Genomic DNA, 10797 nt, shown 5'->3' with positions numbered 1-10797 from the left:
GGGATCCTTGGAATATCCCAAATTAAATGCATCCAAGAGAAGAATAATTTTCTAACATAATGTTATCTATGATGACTTTTTTCAAAGTATAAATCAAAATATATTGAATATCATGAGAAAACATGTGATAAGATATTTTAGCATACAAATAGTTGAATTTATCAATTAAATCACTAAGTTTTTTCTTTAACATTTTATTTACAATGCATTAAATCAATTCAAGAAATTTGAGGATCAATATTATTTTGAAATTTTTGAATGAAAATATTGGTGATATTTTGAAAGGAATCAATAGAGTAAGGTGGTAAAGAGCAATACCATTGCAAATATTTTTCCCTAAGGGAGTGTGTGAAAAACATATTCATTAGCCTCTGGTTGGAAGAAAAATAACTACATATGGTTTGGAAAGACCTAAAATGAATGACATGATCACCCTAACCATTGTAAGTCTCAAATCAAGGTATCTCAACATATTGTGAAATAATAACATGAAGGATGTCTAGAAAGAGAGGATTAGCAATGTAAAATGTAGGAATCTTGTATTTGGATTGAGAGAATTAAGAAAATTATATCTATAAAGCACCAACCATTTTAACTAGGCTACTAATGGTAGGATTGGAAGAGGAAAAAATAGGAAAAAATAGGCACAAACACATTAGATGTGTTGGAAAAATTATTGAAAAATCAAAGGGAACATTGAAAGTAGTAGGCAAAAGAGTTGAAAAAGTGGATGGAGGATTAGAATATGTAAAATGCACAATATGATATAAAGGTGCTAAAGAAGGTAAAAAAGAAAAAAGTACTTGTGGGAAGTGTGGGATTGAGAATATAAACACTTATAAGATTAGAGACATGTGTAGAAGTTCTCATAAGAGGTGGCACATAAGTGGCCATACTAGGGGGGGAAAATATGAATGAAATGTTTAAAGGTTGTGGAAAGAGGATTGTATCCAAATGCTTGAGCATGTTTTATCAAAGGCATACCATGAGTATCAATAAGATGAGATATTTATTGAAAAATAGAAATTTTATTCTCATCAATATTATAATTTTTTTTATACCTACAATATTAGAAACACTATCAAAAAATTGATTTTCTTGCACAAGGAAATTTTCTATTTTGTCAAATTCATGAGTGAGTTTGTCAACTTGGGAATGATGAAATCTTAAGGCTTCACCTTCATCATGAGAAGAGTGATAAGAGTTATTCTCCATGATAGTATTCATCTCATAGGGAAATATTTTATATCATGATGTGTCCTAGGAAGGAAAGAAGAGTCATGATCAAAAGAGCCCATGAGTAAGTGACTTCTTCTAATAGGAATGTTATAGGTTGGACTTAATGTGATAAATCTCATAAAAGGAAAGATCACAAAAATATAATCTAATGGGATCTAACCACAAGACTACAATTGAAGAACTAAATACCACTAATAAAACAATATCATACAAAGTGGATCCATATGAAAATAGTTAGGAAAGAAGGGTGACAAATTGATACAAAATAAGAGAGATCAAGGGATCTAACTCAAAATTTGAAAAGTGGAGATGCATTGGGTTCACTAAAAATTTTAGTGGTTAATTGAAAAAATGATATTTCTAATGTAAACTAGATGAGATGAGTTCATTATTTGAACATATTTACCCTAAGTCATTCAGTACAAGAGAAAGAGGGGCTTCCAAATATAAATCTTAATATAACCCAAGTTAGATTAGCACAATCCAAGTGAGATGAAAGGATGTTAATATTAAACCAAAATTATATCAAGGAAATATGAAATAAATTCCTCTTTCATGCAATTTTCATTAACTTTTGATGCAAGGAAGGATGGGGAAAACTAGGGCCAATGGCAAACCTAGGTCTCTAAACCACCCTACAAGAGTTAACACAATGGAAGCAAACACAAAGAACAACAACCACATGAGGAAGAAGAGTGAAATACTTTTATTGATTCATCAAAATATCTTCATACATGCCCAACTATAAGGCCTTCTAGGTTACGGCCAAATACAAATACATTCACATTCAAAGATCCAATAGTAGATTCACACTTTCCAGTTCTACTCTGCAATCCTCTTTAAAACTACCTAAAAACTCTTCACTACTTAGCTCTAAGCCTAAACACTCTATTTATACTAGCCAAAAAATCTTATAGATCATTCTAAAACATGGATAATCCACAAGTCAGCTCTCAACAAATATTAAATGAAAATAAACCTAATATTAAATACATAAGTCAGCTTGCATCAGCAATTAACTATCCTAAAATTGATGTCTGAGAAAAATCCTGATATCTCATAGCTTTGATTGAGTTAGAACTTGCACTTTGAACAATGGGTATATATCTAGGTCCTCTACAACCCCTTGAGATTGAAAGACTTGATTCATTAAGGACAATTTTGCATACATTTTGAAAGTTGAGTATAGAAAACTATAGCGTAGAACTACTAGAAATTGATGTTCCTAGAGAATTGCCATATCTCCCAAACTATAAGGAGTTAGGACTTTTTCCCTCTAGAAAATAGATAGTAATCTAGGCCTTATTAAATACTTGAAGTGTGCAACCCTTCATTAATTAATAAAAATTAGTTATAGTCTACAATAGGCACCTAGAAACTAGAAAATATAGCTTCAGAAAAAAGATAAAAACTAAAACATGCAGGATAGCAGTGCAACCCAGGATACTCCTACATCAGACAACTAGGGTTGGAAGAAATGATTCTCTTGAACCATTGAAATGTCACAACTTAACCTAAATCCAACTTAGATTGATAAATCTATGAAGCATCTTCCATAGGTTTTCTCTTCCACTTCACCAGATATTCATAAGAATATTTTCCTCTTGTGCTCTTACCAATTCTCTGATCCAATACCTATTCAACTTCTTCAATCTACTTCTTTGGATAGTCAACAATACTCATCATCTAATTCATTATACTTATACAAATCAACAATACTGAATATAGGAGATATATCCATGTCATTAGGTAACTCAACTTCATAAGCATTTCCACTGTCAAACTTCTTCAAGATTTGACAAGGTCCAAACTTCTTCATCTTCAGCTTATGATATGTTCCAACTAGAAATGTTCCTTTCTTTAGATGAACCATCATCTCATCACCAAATTGAAAATCATGATGTCTTCTAGACTGATCAGCATTCTTCTTATACTTCTAATTACTTTTTTCTATCCTCAATGTCACTTCCTTATGCAAAGACTCCATATAATCAAAAAATTCTTCTCCTACAACACTTCTCTTTTCTTCACTAGCAATATCTCTCAAATATGATACTTCTCTAGGCTTCATTCTAGTAACAATCTCAAAAGGTGTCTTCCCTGTACTCCTATTCACAGAATTAGTATATGCAAATTCAGCTCGTGCCAATACCATCTCCCAATTACTTGGCTTATTTCCAACTAAACATCTCAATAAATTACCCAATCTTCTATTCACAACCTATGTTTGTCCATCTGTTTGTGGATGGAATGTAGAACTAAACTTCAACTTAGTACCCATCTTTTCCCACAAAGTCTTCCAAAAATAACCAACAAACTTACTATCTCTATCAGAAATACTTCTTCGCAATCCATGCAATCTCACAATCCCTTTGAAGAAAAGTTCAGCAATATGCTTAGCATCTAATGTCTTCTTACATGATATGAAATGAGCCATCTTGGAAAAAATTTCCACTACAACAAATATGGAATCATACCCCTTTATTATGTTAGGATATCCAAGAACAAAATCCATCCTGATATCACTCCAAGGTTTCTCAAGGATAATAATAGGTGTATACAAACTAGTATTTTGACTCACTCCTTTTGCAACCTGACAAACTCCACAACTCTTTACAAATTTTTGAACATCCTTATAAATTTGTGTCCAATAATACTTCTCTTTTAGCAAACTCAATGTCTTATCAGTTCCAAAATGTCTAGCTAATCCACCACTATGCTTTTCCTTAATCAAATTTAACCTCATAGAACTTCTAGGAATAAACAACTGAATAACTTTGGACAACATACCTTCTTGAATGAAACATTCATCATACTTACTAATGTGATTGTTCAAATTCGGTGCTCTGTGCTCTCTCCATGCCTTAGAAAAATCAAGATCAACATTATACAACTCTTTCATTTCATTGAAACTATGAACTTCAACCTTCATTTCAGTTAGCAAATAATGTCTTCTACTAAATGCATCAGCAACTCTATTAGTAACTCCACTCTTATGCTTAATAGCAAATGTGAAACTCTGCAAGTACTCAACCTACTTCATATGTCTTTGATTCAATTTATGTTGACTTCCCAAGTATTGTAAAGCTTTATGATTAGTATACATCACAAATTCCTTAGGAATCAAATAATGTCTCCACTTCTTCAAAGCTTGAACAATAGCATAAAATTCTTGATCATAAATAGAATACTTCCTTTTAGCATCATTCAACTTCTCACTAAAGAAAGCAAAAGGCTTACCTTCTTGACTTAATATAGCTCCCATTGCATTACCACTTACATCACATTCAACTTGAAATACTTTATTGAAATTAGGCAAAGCCAATACAGGTAATTCAGCAACATTTTGTTTCAAAGTCTCAAAACTCTTATCAGCTCCATGTGTCCACTTGAATTCCTTTTTATCTCCTCTCATTGTCTTGGTCATAGCATTATAGACAACATTGAAATTCTTTATAAACTTTTTGTAAAAACTAGCCAAACCATGAAATCATCTTACCTCACCCACATTCTTAGGTGTAGGCCACTCCAAAATTGCTTTAACCTTCTCTGGATCCATCTTCAACCCATTAGCTAAAATCACAAATCCAAAATACACAATCTCCTCTTTCATAAAAGAACACTTTTTTCAAATTGATCAACAACTTTTCCTCTTTCAACCTCTGCAATACTTGTCTAATATGCTCAAGATGTTCTTCCTTAGTTTTACTAAATATCATAATATAATCCAAATAAACAATCACAAACTTACCCAAGAATCTTTCTAGAACTTCATTCATCAACCTCATGAAAGTACTAGGTGCATTAGTCAAACCAAAAGGCATAACCAACCATTCATACAAACCATCTTTTGTCTTGAAACTAGTCTTCCATTCATCACCTTCTCTAATTTTGATTTGATGATAGCCACTCTTCAAATCAATCTTGGTAAAATACTTTGCTCCACTCAAACAATCCATTATGTCATCCATCCTCAGAATAGGAAATCTATATTTCATTGTGATTTTGTTAATAGCTCTAGAATCAGTACACATTCTCCATTCTCCATTCTTTATAGGTGCTAATACATTAGGTATAGTGCATGGACTCAAGATTTCTCTGATCAAACCTTTCTGCAACAACTCATGCACTTGTCTATTAAGTCTTCATTCTTTGTAGGTGTCAATCTATATGGTTCTTTGTTTGGAAAACTAGCTCTAGGAATTAGATCTATACAATGACTTATGTTTCTTACTGGAGGTATACCATCAGGAATATCATCAGCAACAATATCTTTATACTCATTTAGCAATTCTATAATTTCTAATGTCATTCTGCCATTACCAACTTCTGTTGCTTGGTCATTACTACCAACACCTGGTCCTCTAGGAACTATAGCAAAGAAAACTTGATGCTTCTTTACTTCCTTTTCAAATTGATTTCCATTAACCATGAAAACTTTTATTGCAATATAATTGACCTCATCTGGACTTTCAATCAAAGGCAACAATGTTTGTTTCTTCCCATTTACCCAAAGAGTATATTGATTCAATCTTCCATCATGCATAAAATATCTATCATATTGCCAAGGTATACCCAAAAAAATATGACAACAATCCATGGGCATAATATCACACAAAACTTCATCAAAGTAATGTCCAATTTTGAACTTCACAAGGCATTGCTCACTTACCAATATCTTATGCTCATCTTTAATCCATGAAACATAATAAGGTTTTGGATGTTTTAGCCTCTACAACTGCAACTTTGTAACCAACTTTTTTGATGCAAAATTTTTAGAAATTCCACTATCAATGATCACCTTGTAGCATTTTCCATTCATCTTACATCTAATCTTGAAAAGACTTCTTCTAAGGACAGGTTCTTCATCACTTCCCTTATTACATAAGGTTCTTCTCACCATCAAATTTTCTCTAGCCTCAGGTCCACTTGGTGAACTCTCATTGTCCTCTTGAATCACAATATTTCTATTATTCTACCCACTTTCAATGGATCTAATTTTAAAAGATATATGTCCTTCTCTACCACATCTAAAACAATTACTACGAAAACCACCTCTAGGATAAGAATTACCTCTTCCTCGGTAAGATCCAGTACCTACTTAGTATGAGCTACCACATTTCCACTCAGTCTTGTCTTTATCATCATTCTTCCATTTAGATTTTCCTTTATCCTACACAAAACTTTTAGATCTACCACCTTCACCATAAGATCTACCTTTTGCCTCTCTGGAATCTAACACCTCTACCTTTTTGTCTTTGTTCATGATTCTTTGTCAATATCTCCTCAGCTTTCAAGGCATATTGATATGCTTCTTCTACACTTTCCAACTTCACAAAACTTATTTTATCTTGAATTCTAGATCTCAATCCATTTATGCACCTTCTAATTTTCTCAACATCATCATCCACATGTCCAGATCTAATGTCCAATCTATAGAATTCCTTGGTATACTCTTTCACAGTCATGTCTTTTTGTTTCAAATTTTGAATCTTTCTCAACAAGCTAACTTGGTAATTAATAGGAAGGAATTTTTTCTTTACCTTGTTCACCATCTTTGGCCAAGACTTGATCTTCTCCTTCCCTCTGCTTTGTCTATCAATTTACAAATGCTCCCATCATAGTGAAGCATGACCTTTCAACCTAGTAACTACAATCTTCACCTTTATATTATTAGGAGTGTTTTCATACTCAAAGAACTTATCCATATCTATGATACAATCTAACATACCATTGGTATCCAATTTTATATCATAAGGAACAACTTCTATAGCAGGCTTTAAATTTTCCCTAGACAACACTCGCAACAATCTTTCCTCATCTTGATCTTCCTCAAGTTCTAGATTATGGTTTGGTGATGTTGCTTCATCATCACTTACATCATCGAGATGTGCTCCTCTCCTCTAGGCTATCTCCACAAAATCTAATCTAGCTGTAATTATTCTCAATTGATCCAATATAGCATTATCAGCATTTCCTCTACCACGAATCATCTTTACAAATCAGGTTCCTGCAAGATCATAACCCTCTCCAAGTTATAGGTCAAATCCACATATTTTCCACCCTACAACCAAATCAAAATTAGGGTTCTACATGATCCAATATTCACAAGGATGAACCTTAAGCCCTAATACCACCTAAAATAAGGAAGGATGGAGAAAACTAGGGCTAGTGGCACACCCAGCTCTCTGAACCACCCTACAAGAGTTAACACAACGGAAGCAAACACAAAGAACAACAACCACATGAGGAAGAAGAGTGAAATACTTTAATCGATTCATCAAAATATCTTCATACATGCCCAACTATAAGGCCTTATAGATTACGACCAAATACAAATACATTCACATTCAAAGATCCAACAGCAAATTCGTACTTTCCAATTTTGCTCTGCAATCCTCTTTAAAACTACATAAAAACTCTTCACTACTTAGCTCTAAGCCTAAAAAATATATTTATACTATCCAAAATGGCTTATAGATCATTCTAGAACATGGAGAAGCCACAAGTCAACTCTCATCAAATATTAAATGTAAATGAACCTAATATTAAATATACAAGTCAGCCTACATCAACAATTAACTATCCTAAAATCGATGTCCAAGAAAAATTGTGATATCTCCTAGCTTCTATTGAGTTAGAAATTGTGCTTCAAATTATGGGTAGATATCTAGGTCCTCTACAACCCTTTAAGTGTGCAAGGTCTAATTCATTACAAAAAACTATCGTGCAGAACTATCAAAAGTTGATGTTTCACAAGAATTTTCATATCTCCCAAACTATAAGGAGTTAGGACTTGCACTCTAGAAAATAGATAGTAATATTATCCCTCTTTAATCCCTAAAGTGAAAAACCCTTCATTCATTAAGGAAAATTAGTTACATAGTCTACAATAGGTAACCAGAAACCAAAAAATATAGCTTAGCAGAACCCAGTTTCAGCGGCAAGATAAAAACTAAAAACATGTAGGACAGTAGTGTAACTCAGGATGCTCCTGCATCAACTTTAAATTTTTAATATGATTTAATTGGCTGATTAAGTGCTTGATTGATTAACTTATCTAAATTTAATTGATTTAAATGCAAAAAACACATGTGCATCACTAAAAAAGAAATAAATTGGATCTAAGATACAATGGGAAGAGATAAAGTGACTAACCTAGAAGAGGGGTAGTAGAAGACACCTTTTTACTCAGAAAATAGAGGACTAAAAACAACAAAATAGGAACTAAGACCATATCTAGAATCAAGATGAAAAAACCCAAAAATCTCAAAAGAGTAAAAATTGCAAGTACAACCCAACCTATAGTAGTATAGTTCTACCAAATAGATGTATTCTTAGAAGGAAGAAGTACAATAAACCTTTGATCTTGAAAGCTCCCAATGACATATTTTCAATCTTGAATTCACAATTATGACAACCTATTCCTAGAGACAAGAAAAATGAAATATAGGTGGAGACAAGTGGTTTTCTATGGTCAAGCCCCCATTTAGGAATTAACCTTTAAAGATACAAGTATGTAAAACAATTTAAAGAAGTACAAAAAAAATATGATTTACCTTATTTACTGAAACCCTTGTTAGAAAGAGTTATGTAATGGTAGAAGTTGTTGATGTCAAATCTTCAATGAGGAATACAAGAAATATCTAAAAATGAAATGGATCTAAGAAATACCAAATTATGAATCCGTAGATGTAATGTATACAAATAAAGAAGATGAAGAGTGTCATAATGTAAATCTCCTCCCTTGATGGTCAACTCAAAATGATATATCTTGAAGAGAAAATGCTTACAATGAATCCTTGAATCTCAATAAATGATTGAAAATTTGATGGATTCCTCGAGTGGTCTTGTTTCACATGAGTGTTCTTGTATTATTATCATATGGTTGTGTTAATGTGTGAAACTTAAGTGCCCAAGATCTATTATATACTAGTCTTTAGGATTGAAAATAATGAAAGTTGATTGAGGCACAACATTTAACAATTTAAAAACCCAAGAAAAATTGGCCTAAATATTAAAAATGATAGGGTATAGGTGAACCCATTCAACCAATACCAAGATAATCTAGAGAAGAGATAATTTGGAGGTCTCATAGATGGTGTACAAATATTTATCAAAAAGGAAAGATAGTAGGAAGAAGAGTCACTTGAGAATAAATGCATCCATGGACCATAAAATTTCTAAAGGGTAGGAGATATACAGTCTTAAGTGATGTGTGATTCCATTTTAAGACACTGCACTATTAAGCTACTTTTGGAATAAACGATTCAACTTTTATTGCACATAGTGTCTTCTTTGTCTTTAAGTTTAGTGAGATCTTCTCATTTGTTTACATTTCCATCCTTGGATGAAATGGTATAAGAATTAAATACTATTATTGTTAATGAAATGATTTTCATTACTTTTGTGTGTTATTAGTCAATGATTATGTATGTGTAAAGTAGGTTATTGCTTATTTGAACATGTGTTGTTGATAGAGATGTAAGTAAAATGAACTTTAGATAGATTAAACTAAATGACTAGTTATATCATTAGGGTTTTTTTTTTTGTTTGATGGTTACTCTTAGATAATCATAAGATTTAGTCCCAAAATTAAGTAAAACACAATCAAAAGGTCCCTTAATAATTTAGCAATCACTCTTCTAACTTATATAAGCCACATACACTAAAGACCCAATTACTACAAGGTGTTTAGGTTTTAAGAGAACTCATTCTTCTATAAGCTTCTTTAAAAAAAGATGGTTGGTACATTCTACTACCCGATGATAACCTTGTTAACCTTATTTGTGTAGAGTACAACAAAGTCATGTCAAAAAATGTCAAGTCAATATTTCTAAATGGAGAACTAAATGAAGACGTCTACATGGAGAAACCAAATGGTTTTAGGTTAGAGGAAAATCTAGATGCAATTTGCATGTTTAAAAAGGCCATTTATGGAATAAAGCAAACAGCTAGAGTTTTTTATGATAAGTTAGATATTTGATAAGTTGAAGTTTTCAAAACATTTAGATAGATAATAATTTTTACTTTACTATAGATACTGATACAATTTTTATTGTTGTAGTTGATTTGGATGATATTATCTTTGGTGGCAAGGATGATCTATGAAAAATGTTTGTTAAGAATATGCAGAAGGAATTTCAAATGTCTATGATTATTGAAATAAATTTATTCATTGGATTGTGAGTCAAAAAAATAAAAAATAATCTATTAATATAATTATGTGAAGGTATTTTTAAATTAATTTTCCTTAGGAAACTTGAGGCTAACTTAAGTACTCCAATTGCTACTAGTTGTGAACTAAGGATGATGAATTGTTGAAGGAAAATATGAGTAATATAAATTCAATTTGTGTGTCAATGTCTATTAAAAGGTTTTATAACATGGTTTAATAGCCTCTGATTTCTTCTATAATCCTATTATTTGTATCATATATTAACAGGTTGATCTTTCCATTGAAAGATAGTCACTACTTCTAACAACTGGTATTAGAACTTGGTCACATGTTCAAATCTAGGTAGGTTATGACAAGTAATGTTGGGAGGAGGATTATTG

Source organism: Cupressus sempervirens, chromosome 5 (genome assembly GCF_028749045.1).
Source record: "Cupressus sempervirens isolate cs-2001-9-10 chromosome 5, ASM2874904v1, whole genome shotgun sequence".
Taxonomy (NCBI): Eukaryota; Viridiplantae; Streptophyta; class Pinopsida; order Cupressales; family Cupressaceae; genus Cupressus; species Cupressus sempervirens.
The sequence above is the reverse complement of the archived record's forward strand: the minus strand, read 5'-3'. Positions refer to the sequence as shown.